This window comes from Mustela nivalis, assembly GCF_964662115.1.
Source record: "Mustela nivalis genome assembly, chromosome: 3".
NCBI lineage: Eukaryota > Metazoa > Chordata > Mammalia > Carnivora > Mustelidae > Mustela > Mustela nivalis.
This window is the reverse complement of record NC_139022.1, coordinates 33420393-33437947: the sequence shown is the minus strand read 5'-3', so window position 1 is coordinate 33437947 and position 17555 is coordinate 33420393. Positions and strand designations below refer to the sequence as shown.

At 40.6% G+C, this 17555-nt stretch overlaps 1 protein-coding gene across 1 annotated transcript in view; it reads right to left on the bottom strand.

The window, feature by feature from the left end:
- The window catches only part of PHYKPL (5-phosphohydroxy-L-lysine phospho-lyase), a 36082-nt gene that overhangs the window by 7247 nt on the left and 11280 nt on the right, over positions 1-17555 (bottom strand). The window lies entirely within an intron of this gene.

Here is a 17555-nt window from a genome sequence, read left to right as displayed (position 1 = left end):
CCTGGGTGCTTCTGCTTAGCATGTTTTTGCGATTTCCCATCTCGTCCTGTGTCTCAGTAGCATATTCCTATTACTGGTGCACGGAATCCCACTGTACAGACATACCATTCTTTGTTTCTCTAATCTCCTGTTAATGGTCCCTTGGATTCTTTTGATTTTTGGCTATTATGAATAAAGCTGTTTAAGAATATTGATAACAAATCTTGGTGTGAACAGATGTCCTCATTCCTCCTGGGTAAATATCTAGGAGTGGAATTGCTGGGTTGTAATCATAAATGCAGACTTGGCTTCATAAAAAACTGAAACTTTCCCGAGGTGCTTATGTTATGTTCCCACCACTAGCCTACAAAATTCCAGGAGAGCTCCCATCCTCAAAATGATTTGGAATTGTCAGTTTTTTTGACTGTAGCCATCCTAACGGGTGTCTGGTTGTGTCCTGTAGATCATCTTCAAACTGGGTGAGCAGAGCCCCGTATCTGAGATCATAAAAAGCCATGAGGCAGATTTCTGATATGTCCAAATTATGTGTGGAATGGACACACAGGATGGACTGAGGCTACTTACTGTATAATGCTATTAACCATGAACTTGTTAAAAGGTGGAGTGTAGGTATTAATAGCATCTTTTGTTTAACCCACTGAGCCATCTTGGCGCCCCAATAGCATCTTTTGTTTAGAATCATGACATGGCCAAGGCAATGAATGCTGAACTACCACGGTAGGTAGGTCGTTGTCCCAAGATCACCCCAGAGGAGCAACAGGAAGAAAACGAACAACAGGAAGAATGAGCAGGAACAAATGAGCAACAGGAAGAAAATGAACAAGTTCTGGGAATCCAGAAGGTCATGTCTACACAGAGGGATATGCGCATGCCCTGTGCCTTATGCATGTTAGGGAAGGACCTGAAAAGCTCTAAGCTCTCGCCATTGGTGGCCTTGAGGCTCTGCAGAAGGAGGAAGGAAAGGCTGAGACAGTTGTGAGCTCCTTGGCTGAGTAGTAGTCAAGGCATGGGTCCTTCTATCTCACACACATGGGACCACTTGTCAAAGACATCGAAGGAGCTATCTGTCCAATCATGAGATGATCACTTAGCCAACCAAGCAAAGACTACAAACTTTACACAGTTCAGAAAAGGCACTAAACGAACAACAATAAAAACACCATACGGGGGGCGCCTGGGTGGCTCAGTGGGTTGGGCCGCTGCCTTCGGCTCAGGTCATGATCTCAGGGTCCTGGGATCGAGTCCCGCATCGGGCTCTCTGCTCAGCAGGGAGTCTGCTTCCTCCTCTCTCTCTGCCTGCCTCTCTGCCTACTTGTGATCTCTCTCTGTCAAATAAATAAATAAAATCTTAAAAAAAAAAAAAACACCATACGGAGGGAATATGATTTCTAAAGTTGACAGAATATATTACTTAACATGTCCAAGAGAAAATCATGAAACTTCCAAGCAAAGAAGAAAGCATGACCCATATATGGGGGTGAGGAACAGTCCCATAGACACTGTCCCTGAGGAAGCTGAGATAGAGATCTTCTTAGACAAAGACATTAAATCAGATGTTATGTTTGTATTAAAACAACTAAATGAAACCATATTGCAAGAACTCAAAAGCAAAGCATGAAGACAATGTCTCAGCAAACATGAGTATCACTGAAGAGAAATTTTAGAAAAGAACTACAGAGAAATTCTGGAGTTGAAAAGCACAGTAAGTGTAATGAAAAATTCACCAGACAGGCTCAACAACAGATTTGGGCAAACAGATGAAGGAATCAGCAAATTTGAAGATAATGTCAACTGAGACTGTCCAGTCTGAAAACCAGAAAGAGGAAATGAATAGAGCTTCCACAGCCTGTGGGACACAATGAAGCAAACCAACATCTGCATATGGGGGGGTCCCAGAGGAGAGGGAAAGACACCCAAAGACAAAGAGGGTGGGAGAAATGGGTAAAGGTGGTCAAAAGGCAACACATTTCCAGTTATAAAATAAGTAGGTCATGGGGATGTAATGAACAGCATGGTGACTACAGCTAGTAATATTGTATTATATATTTGAAAGTTGCTAAGACAGACCTTTTTAATTTAATTAGCCAACATACAGTACACCATCGGTTTCAGATGTGGAGGTAATTCACCAGCTGCATATAACACTCAGTGCTCATCATATCATGTGCCCTACTTAATGCCCACCACCCAGTTATCCCATCTGCCCCTGCCCCCAACAACTGTTTGTTTCCTAGAGTTAAGAGACTTTCATGGTTAAGACAGATCTTCAAAGTTCTCTTCATAAGGAAAAAAACTCTACTATGTGACGATGGATGCTAACTAGACTTGTGATCATTTCACAAGATACACAAATAACTGAATCATTATGTTGTGTGAGACTAATAGAATACTGTATGCCAATTATGTCTCAGTGGATAAAAGATAAACCTGCAGTAAGCAAGAAACAACAGATTTGTCTTGTGCAGGAGCTGGACGACAAGATTAACAGCTGAGTCCTCATCAGAAACCATGAAGGCCAGACGCAGTGGGATGACATATTTAAAGTAATCAAAGAAAAAGACTGCCAGTCAAAAATTCTACATAAAAGCATCCTTTCAAAATGGGGAAACTAAGACAACTCACACAAATAAAAACTGAATGTGTCCCGAACATATACTTCACAAAAAATACTAATGGTATGTCTTCAGACTGAGATGAAAAGACACATCGCATAGGGACACCTGGGTGGCTTAGTCGATGAAGCGTCTGCCTTTGGCTCAGGTCATAATCTCAGGGTCCTGGGATTGAGTTCCACATTGGGCTCTCTGCTCAGTGGGGAGTCTGCTTCTTCCTCTCCCTCTAACTGCTTCTCCCCCTGCTTGTGCTGTCTCTCTCTGACAAATAAGTAAATAAAATCTTAAAAAAAAAAAGACATCAGATAATAACTCAAATCCACATGAATAAAGAGGACTAATAAAGACACAAAGAGGTTGAAAGCAGAAGGGTGGAGAAGGTACACCATACAAACAGGAACGAGAAGAGTCAGAGTAGCTATACTAATATCAGACATAAAAGACGTGAGGATTACAATTGCATTAGCAACAGAGAGAAACATTCCATAATGCCACAAAGCAATCTATCAAAAGGATTTGATAACCATTACAAATTCATTTGTACTTAAAAACAGAGCCTCAAAATACATAAAGCAAAAACTGACAGAAGTAAAAGCAGAAACGTACCATTCAGGGACCAATGGAGAGTTCAGTCTTTCATTTTCAGTAACTGACAGAACTATACCGGAGATCAACATGGAAACAGAGGACTTGAAGGACACTATAAGTGGACTAGACCCAACAGACACATACAGAGCACTCCAAAAAAGCAGAAAAAATCCTCTTCCCAAACGCACCAATGGATCAAAGAAGTTGCAAGGAGATTTTAAAAATATAGATGAATGAAAATGAAAACATACCAAAACTTATAGGAGCAAAAGTAGTACTAATATGAAAATTTATGTCTGTAAACATGTATGTCAAAAAAGAAAGTTCTCAAGTGAATAGTTTAACTTTCCACTTTAAGAAAACATAAAAAAGAGCAATCAAAACCAAAAGCAAGCAGAAGGATGGGAATCCTAAAGACTGAAGTGGAAATAGAAATGCAGAAAAACAATAAAAAAGAATCAGCAAAATCAAAAGTGGGTTCTTCTTCTTCTTTTTTTATTTTTTTAATGATTTTATTTACTTGAGAGAGAATGAGAGAGAGAGAGCATGAGAGGAGAGAGGTCATCGGGAGAAGCAGACTCCCTGCCTAGCAGGAAACCTGATGTGGGACTCGATCCTGGGACTCCAGGAACCAACTGAGCCACCCAGGTGCCCCCAAAAGTGAGTTCTTTGAGAAGATCAATAAAATTAACAAACTTCAGCTAGACTGACCAAAATAAAGGCTCAAATGTCTAAAATCAGAAATGAAATAGGACCCATGACCACCAAACTAACAAACTTAATGAAGACAAAAGGATTATAAGGGAATCATATGAACAAATGTATAGTAACAAGCTAAATCACTAAGATGAAATGCACAAATTCCTAGAAAATAAAAAATACTGACACTGGCTCAAGAAGAAACAGAAAATCTAACAGACATATGCAAGTAAAAAGAAAAAAATAGTAATAAGAAGTTCCTACAAAGAAAAGCCTAGAACCAGACGGCTCCACTGGTGAATTCTACCACAATGTTTAAAGAAGAATTACCGCCGATCTTTTGAAAAGCCTCCCAGAAGACAGAATGGGCATAGACATTTCCCAGCTCATTCTTTGAGGCTGGTATTACATCCTGATACCAAAACCTGACAAAGACATCAAAAGAAAACTACAGATCAGTATCTCTTAAGAATACAGATGTGGAGGAAAGGTTCAAGACAGAAGTATAGGAAAATCCTGAGCTCAGCTCCTCCCAGGGACACAACAAATCGACAACTACATACAGGATCATTCCCTCTGAAGGGGACCGAGAAACTGGATGAACAGAAACTTGATGTTCCTTCTCTGCAAGAAGGGACAGCAATGAGACAGATGGGAGAGACAGAGATACACAGTGGGCAGCATTTCGCAGGCAAGAGGGATCTTAAAGGCACAAAACGTTTTCCCTGAGGAGTGAGAGATTTGAGCTCCACATCAGGGACTCCAACCCTTAGATCCTGAACAAAAGAGACAAGATGCCCAAACACCTAGCTTTTAAAAACCAACAGCGAGTACATCTCAGAAACCTCTAGAACTATAGGGAAATGAGAACTTACTCTTTTGTTTTTTTTAAGATTTTATTTATTTATTTGACAAACAGAGATCACAGAGAAGCAGGCAGAGAGAGAGGAGGAAGAAGGCTCCCTGCTGAGCAGAGAGCCCGATTCGGGGCTTGATCCCAGGACCCTGGGATCATGGGAAGGGACCATGCCTGGGAAGGCAGAGGCTTTAATGCAGAGCCACCCAGGCACCCCAAGAACTTACTCTTAAAAAGCTTACACATAGATCAACTTGACTTGGAACTTTACACTCTAGTGTAAAACACCAGATCGAATGTTACATGGGCTGCAGGTGAAGGAGTCCCACTTACTAATCTTGGAGGGTCTGTTGGAACCATAGGAGGCAGCTGGGCCCCTCTGCAAGGACTGACACAGTGGTGGCAGCCATTTTTGCTATCCTCTTCTGCTGTTCTGATCCTGGCACTGGTGGGTACCATTCTGGAACCCTCCCTTTAGACTGCTAACCCTAGCCAACTATGCACCTCAGCTGGGCTTCACAGCTGACTGACAGCCCCTCCCGCCAGCATGCTCACAGCAATACTAGCCGGGCAGGGGACCAGCCCCACCCAACAGCGCACCCACAGTAGCTGCAGGCCTGCCACAACATGAGGCGGCACACAGCCCACATAGGGGACACCCCTGGAGCACCTGGCTTTTGTGGCCAGGAGGGACTTCACTTCTGGGCCCCACAGGACATCTTCTACATAAAGCCACTCCTTCAAGATGGGGAGATGTAGTTGAACTACCTAATAGATACAAACAAACACAGAGAATTGAACAAAATGAGGAGACAGAGGAACATGTTCCAAATGAAAGAACAAGACAAAAACCTCAAAAAGAATTAGATAAAACGGAGATGCTTATCTACTCATCCACCCAATAAAGAGTAATGGTCGTACAGATGCTTACCATACTTGGGAAAAGAATGGATAAATATAGTGAGAACATCAGCAGAGAGAGAGGAAACAAAACAAAACAAAACAAAACTAATCAGAGCTGAAGAATACAATAATAAAAATGAGATATGCACTTGGGGGAATAGACAATAGATTAGATGATAAAGAAGAATGGATCAGTGATCTGGAAGACAGGGTAATGGAAATCATCCAATTAGGACTGTAAAAAGAAAAAAACTAAAAAAGGAGGATAGTTTAAGGGACCTCTGGGACAACATCAAGTATACTAACATTCATTGCCTGCAGTTCCAGAAAGAGAAGAGAGAGTAAAGGGACAGGACACCTATTTGAAGAAATAATGGCTGAAAACTTCCCTAACCTGGCAGAAGAAAGAGACATACAAGTCCAGAGAGCACAGAAAGTCCAAGATGAACCCAGAGACTGCACCAAGACACATTATCATTAAAATGTCAACAATTAAAGGTAAAGATAAAAGCAGCAAAAGAAAAGGAACTTGTTATATATAAGGGAACCCTGATAAGATTATCAGCTAATTTTTCAGCAGAAACTTCGTAGGCTGGAAGACAGTAGCACAGCATATTCAAAGTGCTGAAAGGAAAACAAAAAAACCTTACTATCAAGAATACTGTACCTGGCAAGGTTATCAATCAGAACATAAGCAGAGATAAAAGAATTTCCCAGACAGCAAAGCTAGAAGTTCATCATCACTAAAGTGGCTTCACAAAAAATATTAAAGGAACTGCTTCAAGCAGGAAAGAAAAAACAGTAACTAGATAAGGAAATCTATGAAAGAAAACACTGGTAAAGGCAACCACACAGAAAAGGTAGTGGATCAACCACTTATAAAACTGAGGATTAAAGACAAAAGTACTAAAATCAACAACATCTCCAACAATAAATGAATACACAAAATAGAAGTAAAATATGCTATTGAAGATAAAATGTATGTGTGTGGGGGGTAGGGGTTTATTTATTTATTAAAGATTTTATTTATTTGAGAGGGAGAAGGAGGAAGGGACGGAAGGGGAGAGGGTGAGAGGGCTAGATAGAGCAAGAATGAGCACAGGAGCAGGGGTGGGGAGGTACAGAGGGATAAGCAGAGTCCCTGTTGAGCAGGGAGCCTGGTGCAGGAATCAATCCCAGGACCTGGAGATCTTGACCTGATCCAAAGGTAGACACTTAACTGACTGAGCCACCCAGGTGCCCCCAAATGTGGTATTTTTAGAATGAATCTGAACTTAACCACCAACTGAAAATAGACTGCTATACACAGATTGTTATACATGAACCTCATGGTAACCACAAACCCAAACCCTGGAATAGATACACAAAAAATAAACAGACAGGAATCTAAACATAACACTAAAAAGTCATCAACTCACAAGGGGAGAGTAAAGAAAAAGGAATAGAACTGGAAAAACAACCAGAACACAGCAAACAAAATGTCAGTAAATACATACCTATCAATAATTACTATAAATGTAAATAGAATAAATGATCCAATCAAAAGACACAGGGTAGTTGCCTTATTTTTTTTTTTTTTTGAGATTTTGTTATCATTTGTGAAGTTAAAAACAAGCAATAAAAGGTAAAAATTGCCATACATTTTTTTGTTTTGTTCTCAGTTTCAATGTCCTCTTAAACGGTGGGAAACCTAAGACCAGTCCTGGGATGGGGAGTGGGAGGGGCTGTAGGGGAGCTGAGCAAGGCAGTGGGGAGGAGACAGGAGGAGCAGAGGCCAAGGGGACTGACCTGGGGTGGGGATGGGTGGGGGAGGGGGCCTGCAATATCAACACCTGGTCTGAGGAATGTTTCAACTCTAACTAAAAAAAAAAAAGAAATAGGAGGAGTTACTTTTTTTCCTTTTTAAAAGTTTATTTTAAAAACATGAAGCGGGGAGGTGCCTGAGTGACTCAGTGGGTTAAGCTTCTGCCTTCTGCTCAGGTCATTATCTCAGGGTCCTGGGATCAGCCACACATCAGGCTCTCTGCTCGGCAGGGAGCCTACTTCCTCCTCTCTCTGCCTGCCTCTCTACCTACTTGTGATCTCAGTCTGTCAAGTAAATATATAAAATCTTAAAAAAAAAAACAAAGACAAAAACATGAAGAGGGCTAAGGGTGAAAGGAAGAAAATGAATTGCTTTCCCCTGAAAGAGGCACCTTCAGGAAGGGATAGAGATTCACACACACACACACATATAATATATATAATTTTATAAAATATACACAATTATATATATAGTTTTATAGGTTTTGATTTTTGAGTTTTTTATATTTAAAAACAATTTTTTGGCGGAGATTTATTTCTATATTCTACGGCTGGCTCAACATGAAAGATACCAATTTTGAAAGAAAAATGCATGACACACACAGAATGAGGGAGAGAGTGAGAGCCCAGCATTGCCCAAGGCCATGACCTTGGTGGCATGGTGGGTACCCTGTGTCTTTTGATTGGATCAAGTCCCACATCGGGTTCCCTGCTGCTCTCTGGGCTTCTGCCTCTCTCTCTCTCTGGAATACATAAATAAAATCTCTTTATTTAGAAAATAAAGATTTTATTTATTTATTTGAGAGAGAGAGAGACTGTGAGCATGAGCAGGGGGAGGGGCAGAGGGAGAGGAGGAAGCAAGCTTCCCGCTGAAGCCTGACATGGGGCTTGGTTCCAGCACCGTGAGATCATGACCTGAGCGGAAGGCAGACACTTAACCAACTGAGCCCCCCAGGCACCCCAGACAAAATAAACTTAAAAACAAAAACTGTAATTAGAGACAAAGAAGGGCATTATATAATGAAGGGATCAATCCAATAAGAAGATAAAACACTTGTAAATATTTATGCTTCCAACAGAGGTGCACCTAAATATATAAAGCAAATTTTTTTTTAAAATATTTTATTTATTTACTTGACAGAGAGAGATCACAAGTAGGCAGAGAGGCAGGCAGAGAGAGAGGAGGAAGCAGGCTCCCTGCTGAGCAGAGAGCCCGATGCGGGACTCGATCCCAAGGACTCTGAGATCATGACCTGAGCCGAAGGCAGTGGCTTAACCCACTGAGCCACCCAGGCACCCTATAAAGCAAATATTAACATATGCAAAGGGAGAGACTGCCGGTCATACAGTAATAGTAGGTGGACTTTAACACCCCACTCACCCCAGTGGACAGATCATCTAGCCAGAAACTAAGGAATCACTGGGCTTGAATGACACATTAGACCACATGAACGTAATAGAACATTCAGAATATTCCACCAAAAAACAGCACAATACACATTTTTCTAAAGGGAACATGGAACACTCTCTAGTACAGATCATAAGAAAGGCCATAAAACAAGTCTCAATAATTTTAAGATGAATGAAGTTACAAGTATCTTTTCCAACCACAACAGTATGAAAGTAGAATCAGTTAAAATAAAAGAATGAGAAGAAACACAAACACATGGAGGTTAAACAAGATGCTGTTAAACAACCAATGGGTCAATGAATAAATCAAAGAGGAAATAAAAAAACACCTTGAGACAAAAATGAAAATACAATGGTCCAGAATCTATGAGAAGCAGCAACAGAAGTTCTAGGAGGGAAGTATATAGTGACACAGAATCATATCAAGAAATGGGAAGAAACATTTTTTTCTTTTTTTAAGATTTTATTTATTTATTTGTCAGAGAGAGAGGAGCAAGAGTGAGCACAGGCAGACAGAGTGGCAGGTAGAGGCAGAGGGAGAAGCAGGCTCCCTGCTGAGCAAGGAGCCCGATGTGGGACTCGATCCCAGGACTCTGGGATCATGATCTGAGCTGAAGGCAGCTGCTTAACCGACTGAGCCACCCAGGCGTCCCAAGAAACGGAAAAAATCTTAAATCAACAATCTAACCTCATACCTAAAGGAATGAGGGGAAGAAAAAAAAAAAAAGAACAAACAAAGACCAAAGTTAGTAGAAGAAAGAAAATAAAGATCAGAGTGGAAATAAATAAAATAGAGATTAAAAAGAAAAAGAAGGGGGAGCCTGCTTCCTCCTCTCTCTCTGCCTGCTTCTCTGCCTATTTGTGATCTGTCTGTCAAACAAATAAAAATAAAATCTAAAAAAAAAAAAAGTCTTTACCTCTAAGAAGACTCTGACGCCCCTGTGCTCATCCTAGGCCTCCTGGCCTCCTGATCCTTTGGGACGCCTGGGTGGCTCAGTTGGTTAAGCAGCTGCCTTGGGCTCAGGTCATGATCCCAGCGTCCTGGGATCGAGTCCCACATCAGGCTCCTTGCTCAGCAGGGAGCCTGCTTCTCCCTCTGTCTCTGCCTGCCATTCTGTCTGCCTGTGCTCACTCTCTTCCCCTCTCTCTCTCTGATAAATAAAAAAAAAAAAAAAAGAAAAGATCAATGAAATTAAGAGCAGGTTCTCAAAAAAAATAAACAAAATTGAAAGATCTATAGCCAGACTTGTCAAGAAAAAAGAGAGAGGACCAAATAAAACTAGAAGTGAAAGAGAAGTTATAGCTGGGCACCTGGATGGCTCAGTGGGTTAAAGCCTCTGCTTTTGGCTCGGGTCATGATCCCGGGGTCCTCGGAATCGGGCTCTCTGCTCAGCAGGGAGCCTGTTTCCCTTGCTCTTTCTCTCTGCCTGTGTCTCTGCCTACTTTAAATAAATAAAGTCTTTAAAAAAAAAAAAAGAGAGAAGTTACAGCTGACACCACAGAAATACAAAGGGTCATAAAAGATTTTCATGAACAATTATATGCCAATTAACTGGACAACCTAGAAGAAATGGATACATTCCTAGAAACATCCAATCTTCCACAACTAAACCAGAAAGAAGCAGAAAACCTAAACAGATTATTACTAGTAACAAAATTCAATCAGTGATCCCCAAACTCCCCAAACCAAAAGTCTAAGACCAGACAGCTTCACAGGTGAATGCTACCAAACTTTTATTTTTATTTATTTATTTTTAAAGATTTTATTTATTTGACAGAGAGGGAAAGAGAGGGAGAGAGAGAGCACATGTGCGCGCACAAGCAGGGGGAGCAGCAGGCAGAGGGAAAGGAAGAAGGCTTCTTACTGAGCAAGGAGCCCGATGTGGGACCCGATCCAGGACCCTGGGATCATGACCTAAGCTGAAGGTAGACACTTAACCAACTGAGCCACCCAGGTGTCCCTCTACCAAACATTTATAGAGTTAACACCTATCCTTCCCAAAATTTCAATTTATTCCAAAAAACTGATAGGGAAGGAATGCTTCCAAACTTACTTATGAGGCCAGGATTATTGTGATACCTAAAATCAAAGACATAGTAAAAAAAAAAAAAAAATTACAACTCAGTATCCCTGATGAACACAGATGCAAAAATCCTCAACAAAATATTAGTAGAGCAAATTCAGGTAACACATCAAAACGATCCAACACCATGATCAAATGGGACGTATTCCCAGGATGCAAGGATGGGCCAACATCTGCAAGTCATTCCATGTGATACACCACGTTAACAAGACAAAGGCAAAGAATAAAATCATCCAGTCAGCTCAGTAGATGAAAAAGCATTTGACAAAATTCAACATCCATTCATGATAAAAACTCTAAAAAAGGTGGGTATAGATGGAACATAATAAATATAAATAAATATAATAAACATAGTAAAAGCCACCTCGACAAACCCACTGCTAACAACATCCTTAACAATGAAAAGTTGAAAGCTTTTTCTCAAGATCAGGAACAAGACCGGAATGCCCACCCTTGCCACTTTTACTGAACACAGTACTACAGGTCCTAGCCGCAGCGACGGGGCAAGAAAAGGAAATAAAAGGCATCCAAATTGGAAAGGAAGAAGTAAAACTGTCACTATTCACAGATGAGCTACTACAATATAGAAAAGTATAAAGCCAGCACCCATAAACTATTAGTTTAAAGGAATTCAGTAAAGTTGCAGGATACAAAATGCACAGAAATCTGTTGTTGTTTTTTTAAAAAAAATATTTATTTATTTATTTTAGAGAGTGGGAGAGAAAGAGGGAAGGGGAGGGGGAATCTTAAGCAGACTCCCCGCAGAGCCCAGAGCCTAATGTGGGGCTCAATCCCACAACCCTGAAATCATGACCGCAGCCAAAACCAAGAGTTGGGTATTGAATGCCCCTGTTATGTTTTCACCTACTAGTAACAAACTATTGCAGAAATTAAGGAAACTATCCCATTTACAATTGCATCAAAAAGAATAAACTAACTAGGAACAAATTTTTGCAAAACTGTAAGACAAGGATGAAAGAAATTGAAGATGACATGAATCAATGGTAAGAAATACTGTCTTCATGGATTGGAGCAATTAATATTATTAAAATGTCCATAGTACCAAAAGCAATCTATAGATTTCAAAATACCCAATGACATTTCTCAGAGAACTGGGACAAATAATTCTAAAATTTGCATGGAACCACAAAATTTGCATGCAACCTCGAGAAAGAGAAACAAAGCTGGGAGTATCATGCTTCCAGGTTTCAAGTTATACTACCAATTACAGTAATCAGTATGGTTCTAGCACAAAACCAAATACATAGATGATCAGAAGAGAGAGCCCAGAAATAAAATCACACTTACATGGCCAATTAATCTACAACAAAGGTGGCAAGAATATACAATGGTGAAAAGACAATCTCTTCAATAAATGGTGTTAGAGAAAATGGACCACTTTCTTATATCCTATATAAAACAAAGCTCAAAATGAATTAAAGACTTAAATGTAAGACCTAAAACCATAAAACTCCTGGAAGAAAATAGGCAGTAACCTCTTGGACATTTGTTTTAGCAATACCTTTCTGGACAGCAAAACAAAAACAAACAACTGGGACTATATCGAACTGAAAACCTTTAGCACCGTGAAGGAAATCATCAACAAAACGAAAAGGCAATTTACCAAATGGGAGAAGACAGGCAAATAATGTCTCATAAGGAGTTAACACCCAAAATATAAAAGAACTTAGAAAACTCTGTATCACTTGTTTTTTTAGATTCCACACAAGTGTGAAATCCTGCTGTATTTGTCTTTCTCTGACTGGCTTACTTCACTTAGCATCATGATCTCCATCTCCATCTCCATCAACATGACCTCCATGCTGTTATAAATGGCAAGATTTCATTCCTTTTGCATAGCTCAGCCGCCAAACACACACACACACACACACACACACACACACACACACACACCCCTTTATCCATTCATCAACCTGGAGATGGGCTGCTTCTGTATCATGGCTCTTGGAAATAATGTCGCAATGAACACAGCAGGGCATAGGTCTTTTCCGATTGCTTTTACTTTTCTTCAGATAACTTGCTAGAATTGGAATTGCTGGTCATATGTTTATCAAAAGTTAAAGTTCTACTTTAACTTTTTCAGGAACCTCTGCACTGTTTTCCATAGTGGCTGCACCAAGGTACCTTCCCACCAATGGTGAGTGCATGAGGGCTCCCTTTTCTCCACATCCTTGCCCACACCTGTTATTTTTTGTCTTTCCGACAACAGCCATTCTGGCAGGTGTGGGCAGCGATCTCACTGTGGTTTTGATCTGCAACTCCCTGATGAGTGATGTTTAGTATCTCTTCATACGTTTGTTGACCATCTGTATGTCTTCCTTGGAAAAACATCTGTTCAAGTCTTCTGTCCATTTTTCAACTTTTTTTTTTTTTAACATTTTATTTATTTATTTGACAGACAAGAGATCACAGGTAGTCAGAGAGGCAGGCAGAGAGAGAGGGGAAGCAGGCTCCCTGCTGAGCAGAGAGCCCGATGTGGGACTTGATCCCAGGACCCTGAGACCATGACCTGAGCCGAAGGCAGCGGCTTTAACCCACTGAGCCACCCAGGCGCCCTCAACTGGTTTTTTGTTTTGTTCTTTTTTTTAATGTTGTGTAAGTTTTTTTTTTTTTTTTAAGATTGTATTTATCTATCTGAGAGAGTGACAGAGAGCATGGTCAGAGGAAGAAGGTCAGAGGGAGCAGCAGACTCCCCGTGGAGATGGGAGCCCGATGCGGGACTCGATCCTGGCACTCCGGGATCATGACCTGAACCAAAGGCAGTTGCTTAACCAACTGAGCCACCCAGGCACCCTACGTTGTGTAAGTTCTGTATATATTTTGGATATTAACCCCTTACTAGATGTCTGATTTGCAAATATCTTCCCCCATTCAGTATGTTGTCTTTTGTTTTATTGATAGTTTCCTTCTCTGTACAAAAGAGCTTTTTAATTTGATATAATCCAATTTGCTTATTTTAGCTTTTGTTGCTAGTCAACTTCTACAAGGTGCCAAGACCATTCAATGGCATAGAACAGTCTTCTCAGCAAATGGTGTTGGGACAAACGGACATCCACACACAAGTGAGTCAAGTTACCCCCATCCCATCCATATGCAAAATATTAGGTCCAAATAAACGAAAGACTCAAATTTAAGAGCTAAAATTAGAAAATCCGTAAAAGAAGGCAAAGGTGTAAATCTTCACGACCTTAGATTAGGCAGTGGTTTGTTAGATAAGACTCCAAAGCACTAGCAAGCAAAGAAGAAATAAATTGGCCTCCAACAAGAGGAGCTTTGTTGCGCTTCAGAGGAGACTATGAAGAAAGTGAAAAGACAACTCAGAAATGGGAGAAAATATTTCCAAATTATCTCTTTGATAAGGATTAATACTGATAAAGAACTCTTACAACTCAGCAAAAAGAGACAAGTAACCCAATTTAAAAAATGGGCGGGGCACCTGGGTGGCTCAGTGGATTAAAGCCTCTGCCTTTGGCTCAGGTCATGCTCCCAGGGTCCTGGGATGGAGCCCCACATCGGGGTCTCTGCTCCGCGGGGAGACTGCTTTCTCCTCTCTCTCTGCCTGCCTCTCTACCTGTGATCTCTGTCAAATTTTTAAAAAATGGGCAAAGGATGTGAGTAACATTTTCCAAAGAACATGCGAACAGTCAATAACCACATAAAAAGATGCTCAACCTCACTAGCCATGAGGGAAACGCAAATCACAATGAAATACTATTTTGTGCTCACTGGGGTGGCTATAATAAAAGACAGGAACTTACAAATGCTGGAGAGGATACAGAGGAGTTGGAGCATACGAGGGTACACGGTTGGTGGGCACGTCAAGTGGTACAGCTACTTGAAAAAAGTCTGTCAATCCTCAGGAAGTTAAGCCTAGGGTTGCCATATGATCTGGCGATTCCATTCACAGGGACATACTCAGTAGAGCAGAAAATACATGTCCAAACAAACACACATATGCAAATGTTTACTGCAGCATTATTCATAATAGCCAAGATGGGTAAACAACCCAACAGTTCACTAAGTGAAGAAGGGATAAGTGAAATGTGGCACATTCATACAATGGGAATACCATTCATCCCTAAGAAAGAAGGAAGTACTGATTCATGCTGGAACATGGATGAGCCTTGAACGTATTAGGGCTACATGACAGAAGTCAGACACTGAAGGCCACTTTGTAATTCCATTTATATGAAATGTCAAGAATAGGTAAATCCATCAAGACAGAAAGAAGGTGACTACCAGGACTTACAGAGAGAAGGTGGTGGGGGGGTGACTGCTAATGGGGCTGCATTTTCGGTGATGAAAATGTCCCAGAATTAAGACAGTAGTGGTAGTGGTGGTTGCACAACTTGGTGAGTACACCAAACACCACTGATTTGCACGTGAATTTGAACCCACTGGATTTGTATTTAAAGTTTATTTATTTATGTGTTGAAGTTATCCCTACACACAACCTGAGGCTCGAATTCACGACCCTGAGATCGAGAGTCGCAAACTCTTCCGACTGAGCCAGCCAGGCGCCCTGACTTCATTTTTGTTGTTGTTGTTGTTGTTTTTTTAAAGATTTTATTTATTTGACAGAAAGAGACACAGTGAGAGAGGGAACACAAGCAGTGGGAGTGGGAGAGGGAGAAGCAGGCTCCCCGCCAAACAGGGAGCCAGATGCGGGGCTCAATCCCAGGACCCCAGGATCATGACATGAGCCGAAGGCAGATGCTTAACGACTGAGCCACCCAGGCGCCCCCTGACTTCATTTTTAAAAGAGTGAATTATATGGGTATGTAAATTATATTTCAACTGAAAAAGAATGGATGGTTTCAGCTTTTTCTACATCAATACTACATGTAGGGTGACAATGGAATATACTTTTAATGTGTTGGAGGAACAGAGGACCTAGATTTTATATTTAGCTAAAATATTTAAATATGAGGCCCTGATAAAAATATTCCTAGGCAAGCAAGATTTCAGAAGGCAATATAAAGGCTTGCACTGAAAATATCTGGGATGAAATACTTTTTTGGGGGGTAGATATTACTTATTTATTCATTTGACAGAGAGAGAGAACATAAGCAGGGAGAGAGGGAGAGGGAGAAGAAGCAGGCTCCACTGAGCAGGGCGCCCGATGTGGGGCTCAATCCCAGGACCCTGGGACCATGACCAAAGGCAGACGCTTAACTAACAAATGCTTAACCCACTGAACCACCCAGCAGCCCAGGATGAAATACTTTTAATACAGACACTAAAATAAAATAGGAAGGATTAAAAGAGACAAAAAAGTATGATACACTTTAAAAAAGATTTTATTTATTCAATTATTCATTATTATTAATATTATTTATTTATTTAACTTTTATTACTATTTATTTAATTTAATTTTATTTATTTATTTGAGCCCGATTCAAGAGGCACCTGGGTGGCTCAGTTGTTAAGTGTCTGCCTTCGGCTCAGGTCATGAGTCCAGGGTCCTGGGATTGAGCGCTGCATTGGGCTCCCTGCTTAGCGGGGAGTCTGGTTGTCCCTTCTCCCTCTGCTCATGCTATCTCTCTTTTTCTCAAATAAATAAATAAAATCTTAAAAAAATATATAAAGATTCATGGGGTGCTTGGGTGTCTCAGTGGGTTAAGTCTCTGCCTTTGGCTCAGGTCATGATCTCAGGGTCCTGGGATTGAGCCCCACCTGGGGCTCTCTGCTCAGCGAGGAGCCTGCTTCTTCCTCTCTCTCCCTCTCTACCTGTCTCTACCTGCCTCTCTGCATACTTGTGATCTCTATCTGTCAAATAAATAAATAAAATCTTAAAAAAAAAAAGATTCAATTCCCAGGTTGCCTGACTACCTCAGGAAGGGGAGCATATGACTCTTGATTTCAGTGGTAGTGACTGAGACATTACTTAAAATCTTAAAAAAAAAAAAAAATTCAATTCCCAATGAACACACAGAAATAAAAAATATGTATATCATCAATATATATGAAATAAAGCAAAAATTGACAGTGTTAGGGCGCCTGGGTGGCTCAGTGGGTTAAGCCGCTGCCTTCGGCTCAGGTTATGATCTCAGGATCCTGGGATCGAGTCCCACATCGGGCTCTCTGCTCGGCAGGGAGCCTGCTTCTCTCTCTCTCTCTCTCTCTGCCAGCCTCTCTACCTACCTGTGATCTCTGTCAAATAAATAAATAAAATCTTTTAAAAAAAAAATTGACAGTGTTACAAGGAAAAACTGATCAGTTTCTCATCCCTGTGAGATCTCTATGCACAGCTCTCAGTTATTAATAGGTTATTTAGAAAAAATCCCCAGCAATAATACAGAAGATTCAAACAACGCAATTAACAAGCTTGACCTAAGAGATATTTCACAGAGTTCTGCATTTAGGGAATATACATTTTTCTTAAGAACATGTAGAATAATCAAGTAACAAATCACCTCAACACATTTCACAGAATAAGTAGCGTGTAAGACATGACCTTTGACCTCAGTGTCATTAGTCAGAAGTTAACAATAAAAAAAATCTAAAAAACTTAGAAGTGAATAATGCAGTGGTCCTTATACTTTTTTTTTTTTTTTTAAAGTAGGCTCTATTCCCAGC